Source organism: Oenanthe melanoleuca, chromosome 1, assembly GCF_029582105.1.
Source record: "Oenanthe melanoleuca isolate GR-GAL-2019-014 chromosome 1, OMel1.0, whole genome shotgun sequence".
NCBI classification, from domain to species: domain Eukaryota; kingdom Metazoa; phylum Chordata; class Aves; order Passeriformes; family Muscicapidae; genus Oenanthe; species Oenanthe melanoleuca.
Genome location: NC_079333.1, coordinates 12,061,598 through 12,082,050, shown reverse-complemented (window position 1 = coordinate 12,082,050; position 20,453 = coordinate 12,061,598).

The following is a 20,453-nucleotide window of genomic DNA, read 5'->3' as shown; positions in this document are numbered from 1 at the left end:
ATTTATTGCTTTAGAAACCACTCTTCTATAGAAGGAGAAGGTCCCTAACATCTGGCTGTATTAATGTGTGCATCTCAGTTGCCATTAGTGATGCTGATGATGCACAGCTTCATCTTTCTTTGATTTTCCTGAAAACTGTATTTAGAATGAAGGCCTCAGTTTCCATTGGAGTTGTACAAGAATAATGATCAGAATGAAAGACAATAGCAGTATAAAAAGCATTGAAACCAGTAGTTTCTCATTTTTTGACCTGCTCATGGACACATTTAGTCACATTTAGCTTGATTCTGCAACACCAGACTGTGGTCCCACGGGTATTCAAATGTAATCTTGAACTGTGGTTTCTGCACCTCACTGCAATGGAAGTTTTTCTGGGCATTCTCAACTATCAGTTATTGGCAAATTATCTCTTTGCTACTAAAGATGACTATGCAGGGTTGTCTTGATGTCAAGCTCAGCCCTATCTTACTGGAGCCTTTGTTGCCAACTGGCCTAGTTCCCACTTGGGAACGCCAATCTCATCTGAGGCTTTGGAGTCTTATTCTTGTGACTTCTAGACATTCAAAGGTTTTGTCTGGTAGTATGGAGCTTGGGGGTAAGGGACTTTGGTTAAGCAAGTACTGTTCAGCAAGGTTGTGTAAGAAACACAGTATGACTGATTGTGCAAAACATGCATGCTTTGTGTGTCTAAAATTTTCACAATATAAACATACTGTCAAACAAGGACAAAACTCTCAGCCTTTATATTTTATAAATATTTTATAGCTTCTGCATCAGGAAATGAGAACAACAACCTGTGCAAATGAAGCAAAGATATGCAAAGTTAGTTGGTTTAGAAGTTCACAGATATCTTTATGTGCAGATGCAGAGTCTGGTTAGGCTGCAGGGAGAGGTGATCAGACACATTTAACATTTTTTGGTTCAGAATTACATCTTAAAAGTAGATGTCTTGTGAGGGGAAAAGGAGGAGCAGGTACTGATCTCTTCTCTGTGGTGACCAGTGAGAGAATGCTACAGAATGGCCTGAAATTGTGTCAGGGGAGGCTTAGTTTGCATACTGGAAAAAGTATTTCACCCAAAGGGTGGTCATGCACTGGAACAGGCTCCCCAGGATGGTGGTCAAAGCACCTGATAGGTCTCAAGTGTATGGACAACAATCTAAGGGCCATGGTGGAATTCTTGGGGTGCTCTATGCAGGGTCAGGAGTTGGACTCAACCCCTGTGGGTCACTCCAACTCAGGATATTCTGTGATTCTGTGAATATATTCTTCTATGCAACCCTAAATCCCATTCAGCACATAACAGCCTTTCCACTGACTCATGGCCTGTTGCACTGTGTACCTTACTGGTTGAATCCCAATTGGCCAGGGACTACTCGTGTTAAATAGCTCTGAGATGTGAGTCAGAGTCCTGGAACATTAATAAGGCACCAGAAAAGTTTAAAGTACATGATAATAAAATAAATCTATTTGCTGGAATATCTCTCTATTATTTTATTCAAATATAATGCTAGTCTGCTGCAGAATATTCCCAATAGCACAGAGCTGAAGTTAGATCCAGTTCTCAAAATGTTACTTCTCCCACCTGAAATAATAGCAAACTGGTCATAACTAAGCCATCTTCAACTGGAGTTAAATTGCATGGAGAAAAAAGATAACTTTTCAACATTTTTTTTCTTGTTACAAGTTAAAACTAGGAAAACTGAAGTATATTTTCCTTTTTATTGTACTGTGAAGTAAAAGCAACTAATTGTTTATTTTTATGTGCATATGCATAAGTTTTCCCTCAAAACTCACAAGAAAAATTTCAAAAACTGTTGACTACTACACAATTCGGGGATGATTTCCTCTCCTGCCAACTGAAACTTCAGAGTCAGCGCTGCAAGGGAGACTCAGCCTGTGATTGTGACAATCCATTTCAGCCTAAGACTCTCCAGCTTGTCTGGCACTGATATGCCATCCCTGCACTGTGTGAGCCTCAGCATCTTTGAGCTGCCTGACACTGTAATGCCAGCTCAGGAGCCAGCACTGCACACATTTAGAGTATTATGCTTTAAAGGCTTTAGCTCTTGGTGGATTTCTGTAAAATGCTGATGGAGTCAACACTGATACCGTCTTACGCTGTTAGAAAGGGCTGAGATGGAACATTTAAATCCAAAGATACAACTCAGCTGGAGCCTAGGAGCATTGTTTTTATTGCACCATAGTTTTATGCTTCGTTCTACTCTTTCCTCCTCTTTTTCAAGTCTATGAGACTTGGTTGGTTTGTCCTCAGACCTCTTTCTTCTTGGTATCCTAGACTAGATTAAAGCTGGAGCTACTGGTACAATTCCCTTATAAGAAAGTACAATTGGAAATCATACACCAGAGCATCTAATTAGAATAATTTGAGGAGTGTTAAAGCCAGCCAAGTATTTCAGTTCTACTGAGTCACAGCAAAATTCATTTTCCTAGATTTATTACTGAATGGGTATAATGATTTTTTGTGCTGTTCAAGCTTGGTCATTTGACAGACTTAATAGTCTGCTGGAAGCAGCTGGGTGTCATTCCAAGTCCCCATCCACCAGATAAATATATATTTCCATGTAAACCATCTTCCAAAGACTGAATAATAATGTAGAAACACGAAGAGGGACTGTTGGATATTGGGTCACCTAATACCTTTCTGTAAAAGTGTATTTCATTTCAGTTGAGAAAGCAATTTATACTCAGAAATCTTGTTTAGGTGTTATTTGGTATGTGTTCAAGATGATTTAGGTGTACCCACCATAAGAATTTACTAGTGGAGTTGGAAGCTCTATATTCATGGCAACAGCAGCTGTAGATTGCCTTGGTTTGCAGATTTCTTTACTTATTTTCCTTTCTGCTTGGTATCATTTCACACCTCTTTTACTCAGTCTTCTTAGATAAGCTATCAGCAGGTAGCAGGGTCATGTAGGAAACACGACCTGCTTACAAATTACATCTCATCCTGTGTAGATGCATTCTTTCAACACCACACAGTATAAGACCTTTCTATTTACCTCAGGGACCAGCAGCTTCTGCTGAGAGAACAAGTGTAAGGAAATGAAAGGATTCAAACACTTTGTAGGAATGTCTCACACCCAGTTTGAAGCCAAGAAATCTTTGATGTTTTAGGCATGAAAAATCTCTTTGGCCATCGCAGCGCTCTTGCAGGGCACGTCTAATTCTGGGTGGTGCAACGCAGGCTAAATGAATTATCTCCCTTCAACATTGCTAGCCCAGATTCCTGAGCAGACAAGGGTGAGGGATGAGGCCTGTCTTGCAGGGTGAAGGCTGTAAAGGATGGGGGATCCCATTCAAATCCTCCTGGTATATCCTGCTGAGAGAAGTGAGAGCAAGGTCCAGGGCCACCAGGGCATTGCAGGATGGGATGGGGTCAAAGCTAGGCTGGTGTCACAGAGCTGGTGGTACCCTCAAGAAGTTCTTTCCCTACCTGCCCATCTCCTGCAGACACCTTTTCAAGAGCTCCTGAAGCCTGGAACCTTTTTGCTACAAAGTCCCCATGGCACCCTGGAGTTAAATTGCTGTCAGAAAGGAGACAGGGAGGCTGGAGCAAAGTCAAAACCACTCAGGAACAACCTACCTCAGTCATTTTAGCTCAGGCAAGGCACTGAACCTAAAACTTTAACTGTTCCAAATAATTATTCCCTATCTGAACAGTTTTTGCATATCATGGGACTGTTGTGTCTCATATTATCTGGCTGTGTGGTATCAGTCACTCCATTTTTTTGCACCCGTTTTCTTGGCTAGTGTTTCAGTTTTCTAGCAAACCTTTCCTAAGCATGTTATTTTCTTGACAAATCATTGATCTATTTCTGATAGAGATTTCTGCCTCTTTTAGGCCTTCATGAAATCAACAAAGAATTGGAAATATTCATGAGACTTATCTCCTTGACAAGAATTTATTCTCTTCAGATGAGTGGCTCACTGTCTGTATCAAAAAGAACTCTCATTTCTCTGACAAAATCTAAGTCTTCAAATAAATCTAGACTTTATACTGTAATATACAGTACTATTAATTTTTTACAGGTTTGGGTTTTTTCCTCCACATGGCATTATAATCCCTATGACTTTGCTCTTTTCAAGCAGCAATGTTAAAGGAAGAGAATTCAGCACAAACCCATCTATTTTCTCAAAAGAGGTTACTTATGATGGCAGCATATCTTTAATTAGGCTTCAATTAAAAAAACAAATAAATTTGAAAATGATTGGTTTACATCTGATGACTACAGATTTGGAGAAAATTTTCACATATGATCTGGATATTTTTTTTTTCCTTCTTCCTTCTCCAAAACTGCTAAACACAGCTAAAAATCTCTGTAAATTGCTCCATATTCTCTAGATCTTATAAGCATGATTGTATCTTCAGACTTCTGTTAAACTAGTGTAACACCTTTGACATCAGTGAAAATACTATTGATTAATATGGGTCAATGAATATTGCAAACAATTTTGTAACTCGTGTAATTTTTTTAATTCCAGAGCATTCTGAAATTTCTTTTTTTTTTTTTTCAGAAAAAAATTCCCTTTAAAAGTGTCACTTCAAGTAACAGTGGAATTTGATGTGGTATATAAAATTGGATGTAGATTACTAGATGGTATGTAGATTACTAGAATTTATTATAATATTATAATTCCACTGACACCAGTATATTGTAATATGTATTTTCTTCTTTTCTCCCTAGACATTGAAATGCTCTTGTTTTATTTTTGTGTTTCCATCAAGTGCATCAGCTTATCATAGCAATAAGGAAATTTAGAACAGATTGTGAAATTTCACATAGCTATATAAATGTGGAACAAGCCTACTGAGATGATGGAACTGCCTAACATAAACAGAAATTTAAATGTTGATTTGCTCTCGATTTACAGCAGTGAAGCTGAGATTGCTCTAATTGTAACAAACAGGGAATTTCCATTAGTCAGGCGTGTGATATTTTTGGTGAACCACACTAGATCAGTCAGTTTGGTGATGGATCTAGTAATGCACACAATACCTATTCAGGAACTCCATGTGGACCTAACATGATTTTAAATTCCCTTTCTGGGCTAAGATTGATTAAGAACTTTTAAGAAAGTATTTGCATAAATTTCTCCCAGTTGTACACTTGAATACTCGCTCCATGATCCCAGCTGATGAAGTTATGGCACAAAGCTGAAGCTCATAAACCCAAGTATTTATGTGGGTTTATTAGAATATTAACTCCACTGTAATGAGCTAACCACATCCACAAAACATCACCCATGTCAAACACTGGGCAGAACAGATAATTTACCTGTTTGAACCACCATAAACAGAGCCTGGGTCTAGGAAAACCTCAATCCTTTTGCTATATGTTTTGAGCACTTAAAAAAAGCTTCATAAAGGCTTATGGCAACTTTGCTTTTTGATTTTCAGCATCACATATTTCAGAATGTTACAGAGTAAAGCAAGGCTTTTGTTTTCCTTTGTTTTTGTGGGTTTTTTGTTGTTTATTTTTGGTTTGGTTTGGTTTTCCTAAAATTGAAGCTGATTTTATTGTGATTTAGAAGTACAAAAATGAAGGGAGTTACCTTATGCTCTTTCTCAGTGATCTATGAGTTGTTGATGAACTGCAGAAATATCTACTGAGAAAACAAACAAAAGTATAATTTTGGAGATCTCCTTTCTTAATAAAAATTATCTGCTCTCTGAAAGGGATACCAAAAGCCCTGGGAAATTCATGTTATACTTTTGCAATGAGTTTTCCCTGACCTTTCTATTTTAGATGTGGCTGATTGCTTGCATTGAATATGCAATGTCTTACCTTGATACCTCACCTATTTTCTTTACAGTACTACAGAGAACTTCATAAAGCTGTAAATTAAATAGTGACAACCCATTAAATGTGTAAGTAAAGGTATCAGCAGTTATGCATTCAGCTGTAGCTTATGCTCACCTATGCACTTTAGAATTCTTTTATTAAGAGGAATGCTGGCAGGGATTCCTAAGTCCTGCCCTAACCTTAGAGAGGAGTGTTCCATACTATCACTGATCAGATTTTACAGAGAGATAGAGACTGTTCTAGCCCAAAACTACTCTTAAATGTAAAGTATGACTCTCTAGTTCTCTGTGTCTTTGTGACTGAGCTGTACATTCAACTGTCAATTAGACTAGGAGGAAAAAAAAAATTTCATTCCTACTGTTACAAAAGCAAGAAGAAGAAAGAAACTTACACATCCATTGTTTCAATCTACACTAAAGTTGCAAGTCCATCATCACTCCTCCTATATATCCATCTAACAATAGTGTTTAAACATTTTGAAGAGAGCAGGTCTAGAAATTAGAGCTCAGACAGAGACTTGACTTGTATAACTTGCACCATTCCACCCTCAAATTAAAAAATAAGCAAAACCAACAAAAACAATTTTTTTTTTCTGATCAGCTGAATTACCCTTTGTATTTTTTTTCTCCATAGAGAAGAGAGGGAAATCAGAAAATCTAGTTCCTAACTTAATGTTTTAACTTAATATGGATAAATCAGTACTTGAGGTAATGATTGAATAGATTGCTGCTTTAACCTGACCTACTTCCATTATCTTCTAATCTCTACAACAAACACTTCCTTTATAAGTTTATCCTCAGGGATAACAGTGAGCATCCCCTTTTGATGTGTGAATCAATTTCAAGCAGCCTCTGGAATCTCTAGATGTTCCTTAGGAATATTTTGTTTAGAGACATTGTGACCCAGTCTCCTCCTCTCTTGCACCTCATACAATTGTGGTGCTGTAAAAGCCATTACAATTTGGAGAGATCTGTAGTGGTCTCTGTGGTTTGTTTGATCATTCTCACTTGTGGTTTGTTTGGTCATTGTGACTCTTATTACCCTATCAAATAATCTTGGGAACCTCTCAGATCCCTCCTTCCTCATCTTCTAGACCTCCTTTGGCAGTCAGTAGGACCCAGGTTCATCCCAGTCCAGCTTGGTCTCTCCAGCAGCCAGGTGAGCACACATTCCAGACAGGGAGTCTGTACAATACACACTCATACACTGGTGGCCACACAAATAAGATACACAGGGCACTCTCAGGAAGAGTGGCAGCACCAATTGTCTGATGTCTCTGATGCATCAGGATGGGTTTCTGCTGGTAAAAGAAATATTAATGTGCACATGTGAGGAAGGTGGATCTCTCCAGCCATAAGTGGATCTCTCACACTGCCCTGCCTCTGCCTCTGGCCCCTGGACTCCAGCCTGGCCCATTCCTGGCACTTGAACCTCTGCAGCCACAGCCCCACTGCAGCTGCTGGTACAACCATCACTTCCAAACCCTTCACACCCCCAGGACCCCCTAATCCTGATATCTGACTGCCTGTGCTCTTGTCTCTAGAGATACACACGTGTACCACAACTCAGAGATGTGTCTTGGAGATCCCTTTATCTCCTCAGCTCCCAGACCTCTACACCTGCTTGTCAGCTCATCTGGTTTATCTTTGCTATCCATCACACACTTGCTTGCATGCCCACCCTAGCTCCAGTTACTTCAGCACAGACATGTAAAGCAAAGAAAAATTCCAACACTTGCATGAAGATCTTTGTATATGCAGCATATACCATTATATATTTGTTATGTTAAAATTGTCAAGAAAGTGTTATGAAAATGATAGCAACCTGTGTGATGCTATTTCTTCATGTCTTTCAAAACTGAATTTTTCATTCTAGTGTCGAACACAGTGTCCTAAATGCACCTGAAGGTCTTTGAATGTCAGATAATGTTAGGTAGCAGCCACCAAAAATTAACTGGGAGACTGTACTTCAGGTAACAGGGTCACCTTCATGTGAACTTCTTTGATTTTATCCCCTTGTTATACTACTGGCAGTTTTCCATTTACCTTTACATGAAAAAGTAAGTATTCTCTAAATAGTGTTTTGATTATGTATGACAGTTGAACAATGTGAGTTTTATATATATTTAATTTAAAAGCAGTATTGCTCTCAAATAATGATGAAGTTGTCATCATCTGACTTGCTTTAGATTTCCCAGCTTTATAAAAAAACATACCTCATCAAAATTCTTCCTACTTCTTCCCTACCTATCTCTCACTAACAAAAAGTAGTAAGTTTTCTCAAGACTCAGTTCACAGTTGGACCTCCAAATGATGCGGTGGCAGTGGAAAAAATTGGGAGCCTTTGTTCCATTCCTCTTTGTCTGGAGGGCCAAGATATGATAATTCGTGCTGTGTCTGATGTGGTACTTATATTCCAGTGCACATATAAGCAACCAAGGGAGCAGAAAGTCTCAAAAAAAATCAAATTAAGAATATCTTTCTTCTTACAAAATAGGATAAGAACTTAGTCTTGTCTGACTGATTACTCTCATCTGTGTGTTAGCCATATTCACTCTTCATATGCACAATGAGGGTGTTTTTGCTCACAGTTGTATAAATTTTAACTAACATATGGTTCTGGGCTGAATTTACTAAACATGGCCTGATTAGGAGATTGATTTTTCAATCTAGCATTTACCACAGTAATTATTAATGGCAGATAAAGTAATTGCAAAACATCTCATGAGACAATTTATGAAGACTCAAGGATCTGTTCTGCCCTATTTATCCTTATCCTATCAAGATACTGCATTTTTTAAGTTATGTCTTCTATATACAGGTGTTTCATGTTCATGAGGTATACTGTATCTTATGTTTAGAGATTCACATGAAAGTTTAAACAGCCTATGAAATTAGACAATTTTATAGTAAATATAGAGCAGATAATGAACACCTGATTTTATCTATTTCCCTATAATCCTCCTTAGTTAATCTTTCTTTCACTTAAGCAAGGAAATCATTCAATTCCCCAGCAACTTTCAAGTGGAAGGAAGATGGCTTTAAATAAAAATATGAGTGGTCAGACCTTAAAGCACGCAGTTTGAACACCCCCACAGCTGAGAGAGCTTTGTGCTGCAGAGTAGCTCTGCTGGGCATACAGCTAGGAGCAGATCACACTTGCACTGGGTCCCATTCTTTCATCTTCCCCTGCCAGGAAAAGAGCTATGACTGTAGTTTGACCTCTGGTTTGGGCTGTACAAGACCTGTCACCTGAAGGGGTAGAGCACACTTGTCATCGTGTCACAGACTCAATTTTCGAAGCTCAGACTTTAACAAGGTTTTAAAAGAAACGGGAAATTTATATGGGTATTCAGGCAATAGTTTCACTTCAAGATTTAAGATGGAAATTAATCCATATTTCCCCCAGGAGTCGTATACAGACTTCTGCAGCACTCGAGCTACTCTCAGTATCATACACAGAATGGAGGGTTCAGTGAGCCCTGACTTTGATGAGGTACAGCAATTCCATATTCCCAACTCTTCCCTGAGGAACCAAGGGGGCTCACTGTGACCCCTACAGTGAGCCAGACTCACTAGCTGATTAGATCCTGCTCTGAAAGCATCCTATATCATTAATGAGAATACTGCAGAGTAATAATTAAGCATCTTTGCATGTTCAGATTGCAGAAACATGACAGGCTGTGCTGAGGGACCTGCTCTAAGGGAAACTAACTCCAGTCCTTAGGCTAGTCAGAGTCTGTTCCACAGCCACAGAACTGACTGGACAAATGTGAGACAGAAAATTTACTCTTTTCTGTGATGCATGACTATTTCCAGACCTGAAAATTGCATTAAAAAAAAAAAAAAAAAGTGTTAGTACATGATCAAACACTTTTTTTTCCATTAAAGTCACAGTTAGTCTTGTATCTAGGCTGCATATTTGAAAGTTGACTTTACCCTTAAAAAGGAGGAATTTAGAACAGGTGCACCACTGTGGTCTTTAGAATGTTCTTATGGAAATGAATAATGCCATTCAGAAGGTTAGCCATCTGCTTTCTGAATATCTGTTACTGTTGCTGCTGCAGCAATGGGAAAGTGGTTCACAGGGTTATTTCTGCAGTGGATTTAACAGAAAGCTAGTGCATTTTATGGAGAAAAGTATGCTCTATTTTCAGTCTGTTTTAGTAAGTATGGGTAGAGTATGTGTTTTGTAAATATCGTAAAAAATTACTATAATGTGATGCATTTCACTTGTAGTTTGCATCCTGTTTTTCTGAGATTTAGCAGAACATTTTGTGCAAGGTGAAAGCTAAAGTCAGTATTTTTATGATGTAGAATAGTTTTACTGAAATTGGATTATTTACAAAATAGAAACCAATAGAAGGGGAGTAGTTAGATCTCAAATGCTATCTACAGAGAGCGTGCTTCTAGAGAATCAGCTGTGACATGAGCAAAAAATTAGCATCTGAGACCCAGGGCAAGTGTCATCTGACAAGAAGGGAAATGTGAGAGGGTAAGCTAACTTCAAAAAGGAGCAGAATCTGTGAGCTGGAATCAGCATTTACAGGGGCACTGTTACACCAGATTTATTAACAAGCTTTTGAAAATGACAGAAATACCACCTTTTAATGCTGTGAATAACAAGTAAATCTGTCTTTACAGGGACAAAACATTTTCATTATGGCACAGAGAATGAAACCTTCTTAGAAGATGACAGGAAACAAGGAAAACTAAATAACTGCTTAGAGACACGCAGGAGGAAAATAAATTTTGACAAGGTCAGGACGGAATTCATAGTGTGCTGTAAACATCACAACAAGAAGTGCAGATGCACTGCTGGCTACCAGGGATCCAGCAATCACAGCTGCCCTAAACACATATTTACAGCACTAAAACTTGCAGAAGTATTTAGTGAGTGACTATGAGGGTCAGGAAGGGAATGGAGTTAAGCACTGGAGGTAGAGGAAACAAGCCCACTGTGAGTGCAGGAGATAGAAATCAGCCACACAAAGCAATTTGCCTCGCTCAGCTGGAGCAGAAACACTTCAGGGGAGAAAACAGTGAAATTCTTTCTAGGTGGCTGCTGATGTGCTCTGCCAGTGTGGCCAGAGATCAGCTCCCCACAAGGAGGGCTCTGTGGTGTGCAGATGAAGCAATCAGGAGCAGGGGTACATCACTTGCACTATCAGGGCCCCAATTACTGTCAGAAACACCAAATGTATTCCCTACACAGCTCACTCTGAGCTGTGAGTGCAGAAGGACAGATCTTTTCTCTGCTGTGGCCTCCCTGGGTGTATCTGAATGCTCTCACTGCACAGGCACAGGGTTTATCTGATGCCACAAGGGAATCAATCAATGAGAGCTGACCAGGACATGACAGGTGTGTCCTGGAGCTTCAGAAAGGAAATTTCAGCTGCAGGCCCAGAGTGATCTTCACTGTATAAAGCAATGCATGAACTAGTTAACCAAAACACTTTATTTTATATTCATGAATGAGCTCAATTAGTTTTGACAAAAATGCAACGATCTGATCATTCCTTGTTACAGAGTTTAGGGCTGATCAACTTTAATATTCCTTTAGTACAGGGTTTTGGTTGCATAATTTCTTTTGTTTGCAATTCTTTATTTGTATGGCAGATAAAAACACCTCTGATCTCTAACTCACCACAGTACTGAGGAATGAGATCAGTCATTATGAAAATTAGATATTGCACTAATAAATAACTATTTACCAGAGAGGAAAACTATTTCTTAGCAATCTGAAAGAGTTAGGCAAAGAAAGTAATCTACAGTGATATGCATTTGAATTTCCTTTCACTCAGATCAGAAAAGACTCTAACCAAGAATGCCTTAGAATTTTCACAACACATCAGCATTCCTCTTGTGTACAAAACATTGGATTAAAATTAAGGATTAGGAACACATTATTTAATTGGGAATTAGAAGGTTGCAGATTCATTACTAAGAGTCACAAATCCTATCCCTCAGCAGCATTTCCTTTCTGTAGTTCCAGGGCAGGGAGGCAAGATTTTTGAGGCTTAGGGTGAACAATGCATGTGTGGGGCTTCTAAACCACAGGAGATGAAGTATCTACAGCAGAATTCTCTCACTGGAGGGAAAACAATTCCATCCACAGTAACTGGGAAAACATTTGGGCCAACTCAGGAGCACTGCAAGTTCCACATGTGAATGGTGACTGAGCTTCTTGGGCTTCACTACAGAAGTCAAGCCCCACACCATTTATAGAAAAGCTAATCAGCAACTGTCTGAATTCAACACTTCTTTTTTGTGGACCATGGCAACTCATTTCCCCATTTCTCTATTTTTTTTCTTTTTCTTTTTCCCACTCCACTCTGGAAAAAAAAAAAAAAAAAAAAAAAAAAAAACCAAAAAAAAAAAAAAAAAAAAAAAAAACCCTCTTGATTCTGGTATGCAAACAGTGTTCTTTTTCCTTGGCCACTCACACAATTTCTGCCTCCTGGAAAATTCAGCCAGTTTAAAGCTTAGCTCATTTCTCAATTAACTTGCATGATACAAATTGGTCACGATTACCTTGCACAGGAATTATTCATAGATTTACTGGAAACATGCCCATAATTGTCATGTTGTGTACAGAAATATAATGGGTGAAAACAGAGCAACAAATGGAATATTTAAATAAAATCTTAAATAAAACAAATCTAGAGTAGATACACGTGAGGTTAAATCTAGAATGGAAATTACCAGGGCAAATATCCATCATGTGCCACCTGGATAGATTCCCTTTTCAGTCACTTGTGATTATTATCACTAATATTAATAAATATGAATACTAATACTTTAGTTAATTGTAAACACAGAGATTTAGAAGAGATCAATGTGAGCAGTATTTTAAAAGTGCCTTCATACAAATTCTGTTGGTAGAATTTTCTTATGTTGTTGTTATTATCATTATTAGTAGTATTAATTATCAGTTGCCCAATTTCTTGAAAGAAAGGAAGCAGTGAACCTGGAAAAATTGTTTGAACTGAGAGGTAACTATGGCCTCTGACTGTCTTTGGTCAGGGAAGACATTTGAATGCAAACACTTCAGTGATGATCAGATAAGGAACATGCTGACTTATCATGTAGAAGAGAGAACTTGATAAGGAATTGAGGTTTATAAATGAAAGGCTTGAAGATTCAAAGGGAAGGAAGGCAATTTGGAAAATCACAGGAAAAAAAAAATTAAAATTCATTAAAGGGAGCAAAAAGGACAGGGGGAATGGTAAACCTTACCTCATATCCTTAAGTTTTATTTGAAAATGTTAATTTAGTGAATTTTGCCAGTGTTTGTTGTCCTGTCTCACAACTGTGTTCATGCCAAAGGGTGTTTTTAGTGACACCATTATCACCTTTATGTTCTGAATCTTAAAGCATGGTCCAGCATAAACACTCTAGCAGGGTTTGACCAGTCCAATAGAAATACACCCTTGTGTCCATGGAGGATCAATGCATACTTTTAGGATAGTAACTGTACTACCATGAAACTGAGCAGTCTTTTTAAAGTTTATTTGTATCCCAAAAGTAAGATTATAAATTTTGGAAACAGCTCATGACCATACTCCAGGGTCAGTCTGACCATCATTAATAAGAATGATGCACCACAGGTTTTATATATATACATGAAGGACTTAGCAAGTATTTGTCTGATGGATCATATGTCATCATTTCATTGTAAGTATTTTTTAAATTCCAGTTAAATGCCTAGAAATGCAAACAAATGCAACTGTCTGCATGTGAGATAACTATCCAAACTCATGATAAAATCTGTGGGTTTTGTTTCTCAGATCTTTTTCTTTCCACAGAAGCTCTTAGTGGAGGCTGCATTGGGTTTAAGCAGCAATGTTTTGGCTGCTGCAGTAGCTTCTGTGAGAAGGCACCAGGAGCTGCCCCCATTCCTGAAAGAGCCAGGTTCACTCAGCTCCAAGTCAAGCCTGCCACCAGCCAAAGCTGAGGCCAGCAGTGACACTGGTAGCACCAGTGTGATGCCAGATTTAAGAGAGGGTAAGGGATGCTGCTGGCAGGAGCAGTGGCCCAGGGAGAATTAGGGTTTCTGGAGGAGCTGTGCCATGTGGGGATTCCACACTGGAACAGCCTGCTCCTGAGGGACTGCTCATGTAAGGAACCCACACTGGAGCTGCTCTGGAGGAACTGCAGCCTGTGAGAAGGATTCATGCTGGACTAATTCATTAGGGATGGATTCCTGGGAGAGACATCCCATGCTGGAGGAAGAGAGTGTGAGGAGGAAAGAGCAGCAGAGATTAAGCCCTGTAGACTGACTGTGTCACTCAACTCCTCACCCCTCTGCACCACTCAGGAGTTAAGGGTGAAATTGAACCTGGGAAGAAGGAAGGGAGGGCAGAAGGTGTTTTGTTATCCCATCCTAATCTCTTACAGATGGTTAGCAATACATTAAATTATTTGCCCCAACTCGAGTCCATTTGCCCATGACAGTAAAATGTAAGTAATCTTCAGTCCTCATCTCAAGCCAAGAGCTTTTCACTGCACATTGTCCCTGTGTCTAATTGAGAGCAGGGAGTGATAGAATGTCTTAGTAAACACCTGGTGTCCAGCCAAGCTCAACCAACCACAGAGGCTTTAAAGCATTATTCTACACAGTAACACTGAAAGTTCACTTTTGTTTTGGGTACTGCAGAATAACTGACTATCATTTTAGAGTAGTTATCTGAATTTCTGTCAGAAATGGGGTTTGAATCTCAGAACAGTAGAGAGTCGTTTTTATTTTTTTTTTTCTACAGGAGAAATTAAACACAGGAAAATCATTATTCTTAGACAAAAATTTAAAGAACTCACAGCCCAGTTTTCTCCACTCCATAAGAAAATAGCACTGAGTACAGTTTCTTGCAAAGCTAAACGTTTTGGCTGTTTGTTTATTAGCATTTCAGTGAGTGTTGTTTTTATTTCTCTTAAAAGATGCTGAAAGGTAAAGGCCCAGTCTTATGCTTCCAAAATACTTTAAGTTATGGGCTGGGTCTGTCTTGTTGATTGTGCTTGAATATACTGTACCTTTCACTTTCTAGCTTTACCCTCCTGGTGAAATACAAGCCCCCTTCAGCTGAATCAGCACTGCTCTCTCTGTGGCACTTTCTGCACAGGAACTTGTCACTTACTCATTTTAGAGTATTATCTAGTGTGTGATAAACTCACTGGGAAAAAAGCAAGGTCTGGGAAAAAAGGTGCTCAGAAATCTTTTAAACGAGGTTTGCCGCAGGGGAAACTGTGACAGGAAATTCCACCCTGGGATCTCCTGCTCATCCCCAGTTACCACCCACCATGAGGGCAATTTGCCTTTCCTGTGTGTCAAAGCAAAGGCACAGAAATCTCCTGTGCAGTTCTTTATTGAGTGACCCCAAAAGGCACACATTTCAAAGCTGCTGTCAAATTCCTGTCACATGCAGCTGTGTATTTACTTACAGTTACCTATATCAAAATGTAGTTTGCTTTATGAATCCCTCTCCATAGAGAACTAGATAGTTAAAGGGAAGTGTAGGAAAGCAACAGTGCTAGGAAAGACAAACATATACATTGCTGCATACCTATGCTTGTTTTAAAATTAGTCAATTTTTTCTGCTTCATTACACATACTTTGCTTATCTGATAATTATTCAGCTGTCTGAATGCAGTCATTCTTGCTATTAACACAGTTTAAATTTGAATTAACCTTGTTACAGCCTATAGTCTTTTATAAAGAATGATCTTCATGTCTGTAGACTAATTGCACTGAGAAAGTTCACTGCAAAGACATAATTAATAGTCCATAATGTTTGGGAAGGTGACATTTCCTACTTTCTTTGAACACTCAGTTTGGTATTTGAAAGCCAGGATAAGGTACTGAATCTAGGATATTTAATCTGGAGTGGTGTCTAGTCGATAGTTAACTCAAACTGCTTCCTTTCCCCTAAGAGCAATAAACCAGAAAGGACTAATTACCCCTTTTTATAGGTGCAATTTGAACTTAAAACTCTAGAGAGAGCACAAGTAGTAAACCACCATTATAGTCGATTTTGCCATCTGCACCTTAAAACTGGAGCTGTGGAACCAGCAGAAGAATACACAGAGCACTGAGATTCCCCACACAAATTTAGGGTTTCTTATAGAGAAAATTTTCAGCAGACAGTGATAATTTAGGAGTATTTTCTGAATCCCTGTAAAATCACTTTATTTAAATTAATGCATATTCCATTTAATCCATCATTAGTACTTAATTGAAGCTCACTCATCTAAAGATGATGTATTAATATTTTTGTGAATTTAATGAACCCCTCTGTATTAATACATTTTTTGCTTAAGCCTATGTGAAGAAAAAGGCCTTAGGTTATTGCTCCAGCAAGAATGGCAACCATCACTCTTCTAAGCCTAGAATTTATCTCAGTATGCTTGTTGTCTTCTGGTGTTTAATATTATTTTTCAATGAACAGACAGGACCTGCTACTATCAATGCAATTCCTCAAGCTTAATACTTTTTATTACTTCTGGTAAACTGCTAAGTTGCAAAGTTCTGTTTCATTATCATTAGTTGTTTACATAAACGAGAAATTATTAAATTTGAGATTGATTTCTTAAATATGTTTTGTAGGCTGGAGTTTTCTGAAAAAAGCAAGTTTTGGGGTTGGCAGCTGAAGAGTTGTCCACTTTTGCCGTATTACCATTCTTTCCAACCCTTTGCTGCAGATTTTCAAGTCTTGAAATCTGCATTCATTATTTTCAAAATTTTGAACTCTCACTCACAGATTTTGCTGTGCTTTTGACTGTTAATGTTACCAAGACACCTCATTTGGTGAATTGCAAAAATTTCCTGAATTGGTGCACTCTTCCACTGCACATGGTATGATTGTAGTCCTTTGTCTGCATAGACATTCACTTGAATTGTCTTGTGTCTAGAAGAATTTCTGTCTTGCTTAAAGAATATAAAAAGTATATTTTTGGACAGTATTTTTCCCAAGTTTGTTTGTTTTTCAGTTATTTTCTCTTCTTCCATGCTTTCCTGAAATAAGTAGACAATCCAGAATTGTGTCAAAAGAGAAAAGTCAGTTTGTCACCATTTTTCTTGACATAACCATGGACTTTTGAGGAAGAGACTTGTTTTGCTTTTGGGTGTGGTTTGTGGGGTTTTATTTAGCAAAGGATCATTGAAGTGTCAGGGAAAAAAGTATGAGCAGTAGTTGCAATATTTCAGAGGATCAAAAAAACCCACAGCCTTCAAGGAACTCAACTTTCCTTTCTCTGAAAGTGTGTGGATGACACTATTTGGCTCTATTAATTGACATAGTATCAAGACTGAGAAATGCTGCACTGTGTGTTTTTTCTTAGGTATGACTTGAAATGAAATTAGGTTTCAGAGAGGTTTTAGCTTCACATGATAGTAGCCTGGAAATTGAAAGATGGGCTCTTGTTTTTTGAGACACAAGCAAAATGTTCAAATCAATTTTGCCAAAGAGGCAAAGGATAATATGAATTTATTACTAGTGCAGGGTAAACTTTGGACAAGACAAAGTGCAACTTGATTTTGAGCCATTCCTGCAAAGTATTTGGGGAAAGAAAGAACTTATTAGTACTTCATGAAGTCATGTATTTGCATGTGCATCTGTTGCTGTCCATAAAGTTGGTTCAGCCATGAATGGCCTTAATTCACATTGAGAAAGGTTTGTATAATAAAGTATAGGGTAGTCCTGAGTGATTAAAAAACAATATTTGACAATTTTCAATTTACTAAACTCCCTCTACCATACATATACGAGAATTAATTTCCCTTTTTTTTTTTTTTTAAAAAGATGTCTCAGTCTTTCCTCTAGTGATCATTTAAAGCTGAGTAGAGCTTGAAGTCTATTTTGCACTTGCTTAACTGACTAGACCAGCCAGCTTAACTACACAGTGTCTTAACACTTCCTGTAGTAACCTGAGTGTCCAAAAGCTTATGAAGGATCTCTTAAAAATGAAAGGAAAAAAGGTCTTTCATAAATTTGCAAAGTGCTTGAGGAACTTATTTCAAATATTATTTGTGAGAATAACACCTTTAGATTTCTTTCTTTCACTCACTATAATTGCTTAGTTTAAAAAAATAGACACAAAAATACAAAATATGCATTTTTTTTTACAAAAGAAAAGTTATTGATCCATCAATTAATTGTTTGTGACTTCACAGTGATCTATAAGTTCTGACAAAGTCTGATTGAGACTGACTGTCATACTGAAATTTGTTAGAGAACAAATAAGATACACTTGTAAATATTAAAAGAAGATGATAACAAGAAATCCTGACAAAGTTGTATGAATTGTTGGAGATCGGATTGTGTAGAAATCCCTTTGGTTTATGAGAAAAAGACAAATCTTTTTAAATTCACTTGAAAGAAATCAAAATGTGAAATCTGAAATAACCCTATTTTTTATCTGGAGAGTGTATGAAAAATTATAAGAAATCTTTTTTTATAGGGCATTTTTAAAACATGCCACAGATCTTCCCAAACCAGAAGGCAAAAGCTTTGCAAACCCAGAAAAAAAATAAACAACCAAGGAAAATGTAACTCCTTAAATCAGTATTTTTCATCAGATTTTGGCAGAGCTGGGGACAATAGATGGCAGACAGCAGAAATCCTGGCACTGGATCCAGCATATTGAAGATGATAAATTTTCCAAGCCCAGCAATTTTCATTACCTCTTTTCTGTTGCATCCCCAGACTTTCCAGTTTATTCCTAATATACCCTGGGACAAAGCTGATTCTGTTTACTTACATTGCCTCAGAGCACTCTGCTTGTCAGTCCTGTCCACCACAGCTGTAGCTGCAATGTGAAGATGTGTCAAGGGACAGGAAAAGGAAATTGAGAAGCTGGATAAAAAAAGGGCAGATTGGTCAGAAACTTTACCCTGAACTGTGATTTTCTCCTCCCACACATGCACAGTTTTTATACAGAGAGATTCTCTATGCATAAATTTCATGACACACAGAAGGAGGTTGAGAAGCCTGCTTGGTATAATACTTCACTTTTCTGAATATTTATCTTGAGGGTTTGGATCTGCAAGAGCAAGTGTGAATTGAAATTGCAGCCCTCTCAGCTGGAGGCTGGATTTGTTGTGTGTGAGAGCCTGAGATTCCCCTCCAGTCAAACACACAGACGTGGTGGCATAGCCCCAAGTTGCATAATGTTCTCTGTGGTGCCTCTCATTTGGCCAGCCACCACTGAGCTGGCTCAGCAGGAAGGCTTTGCCTCTGCAAATTCATCTCCCGTGCCCAGGGACAGGGGAATGCAATCAGCCTTTATAGCAGCTATTTTTGAGAACTGTCTGGTTTGGCCTGGCAGAGGTTGAGGAGGTACCTGGTTTACCTAAGGTGTCTCTGGTGGTGGCAGAGGGAGGGTCCTGGGGCTGCTGTCATAGGGAAGACTCTCACAATTTCTCCACTGACATAGGAATGGGCTGAATTATCTGGAAATGAAGAAATCAGCTGACAGAGCAGAAAATAAAAATTGTACTTTGGTTTTTTCAGTGCCTAATGAGAGAGAGGATTGTCTTGCTCTACTTTATGCTGCTGTGGCCTCACCTCGAGTCCTGTGTGCATTTTTGGGCAGGACCACTTAAGAAAGATATAAAGATATTAGGGACTGTCAAAGGAAGGCCATGGGATGGTGAAGGGTCAGGAGGGGAAGCTTGTGAGGAGCAGCTGAGAGCACTTAATCTGTCCAGCCTGGAGGAGACTGAGGAGAGAGCTCACTGCAGTCACAACTTCCTCACCAGGGGAAGAGAAGGGGCAGGCACCAATCTCATTAATCCCTTCACCAGTGACAGGACCCAAGGAAATGGCCTGAAGCTGTGTCAGGGAAGGTTTAGGTTGGATATCAGGAGAAGGTTTTTCACTCAGAGAGTGTCTGGGCACTGGAACAGCTCCCCAGGGCAGTGAGAGAGCTCAAGAAGAGCTTGGCCAACACTCTCAGGCACACAGTGGGGTTCTTGAAGCTGTCCCATGCAAAGCAAGGAGTTGAACTTCAATGATCCTTGTGGTTTCTTCCAACTCAGGATATTTTATGTTTTTATGATTCTAATAAGGTAGGAGCTGTAATTGAGCTTTTCCCCCAGCTGATACAGGGTCTCTGACTCATAACAAGAGGAAAGCCAATGTTGTAGGATTCCTTGTGCTGGAAACTAAGATGGACACTCTGCCTTAGGCACAATTGAGCCTTTCAGCCAAAGGCAGCACTTCAGGAAAAGTCTGTGTAAGGAAGAGCAAAACCTGCCTGGCAGTGAAGGGAGAGGGGAGCAGTGTGAGAGACAGGAGCCCAAGCAGGGATCCCTGCAGCCCCTGGAAAGACCATGGTGGAGCAGGAGAAATGAGTGAGAAGGAGCAGGGCTGGCCACAGCCCCATTCCTGCAGTGCAGGGAGTGTGTAACCCATGACAGCAAGGGGAGGAGAGACCTGCATGGGGTGAGGCTCACCCAGGTGGTTTCCATCTTGCTCCCCTCCCTGGCATGTTGAGGTGGGGAGATCTTGGCTGGGTGGGCTCCTTGCAGGCAGCCAAGGCTAACCCATCACAAGGTAAAACACCATTCTCACTTCATCTGGGATGAAACCAGTGTTTCACAGAGGTGAGCATAACCCTTCAGTCAAGAGCCA